Source organism: Gastrolobium bilobum, unplaced genomic scaffold, assembly GCF_033153095.1.
Source record: "Gastrolobium bilobum isolate Gb01-03AN ecotype WA unplaced genomic scaffold, APGP_CSIRO_Gbil_v1 utg10413, whole genome shotgun sequence".
Taxonomy (NCBI): Eukaryota; Viridiplantae; Streptophyta; class Magnoliopsida; order Fabales; family Fabaceae; genus Gastrolobium; species Gastrolobium bilobum.
The window spans coordinates 68303-69252 of NW_026898584.1; positions in this window are offsets into that span (position 1 = coordinate 68303).

The following is a 950-nucleotide window of genomic DNA, read 5'->3' on the forward strand; positions in this document are numbered from 1 at the left end:
CCAACTCTTGGTAGCACATCATTGTGTCAATTGGTACTAGTGTTAATAAGTTGTCGTTCGAGATGGATGTTGTAAGAACCCGCACCGTTAATTAAGAAAATTAAGTAATTAATTATGTTAAATTAGGAAATGATTCCATAATTGACCCTAATAATTATTAAGAGGCTTTAATAATTATGATAAGTGATTAAGAATGTTGAAAGTCGCTTTTCGAAAGAAAAGTGCAGATACCGGTTCTGCTAGTTAGTATAAATGCGTACCGAAGAAAAAGTATCCCGGAAAATTATAATAAGTGCATGATAATTACTAGAATAATATATAGGACTTGTAAAACGAGTTTCAAGTCCAAATAATGAGAACTGGTGCCAGAAACTAATACTGGCTATGAAAAGTGCGTACCAAAAAAGTGCTCCAAAAAATATAATAAAAATATGAAAATTCTTGTAAAATTGAGTAGGTTAAGAATCCAAAGTTTGGGATTAAAATGCTAGGCATAGCTAATTAAGTTAATACTGTGTGTTTAATGCGTAAGTGGTTATAAATACTCCTATTTTGCACAAAACCCTAGGAAGACCAGATTTTCTACATGACCTTTCTTGGTGGCTGAGTGCTTGGCACTGTTCCATTGTCTCCTTCCCTTTCCTTCACCATTTCTTCATGGAAAACCACCAAAAGACCACATTTTCTCTTGGTTTTTCCTTGTAAACACCTTGTGGTTGTGTTGGGTTGAGTGAGAAACTTGTGTTTCTGAGTTGATGTGTTGTCTTGGAATACCTTTGGTGCTGACTTTGGGAAGTTGTTGTGTTGGAGCCATTGTCATGGCTTTGTGAGGTCCAAGGAGTGACCTTTGGGTGCAAGAACCCATCTTGGTGGTCCATTTTCGTGTCCTGGAGTGTGCTGGGCTGTGGGAGCTTCAAGTGAGCTCCAAGAGCATCTCCCTTTGCTGTTTC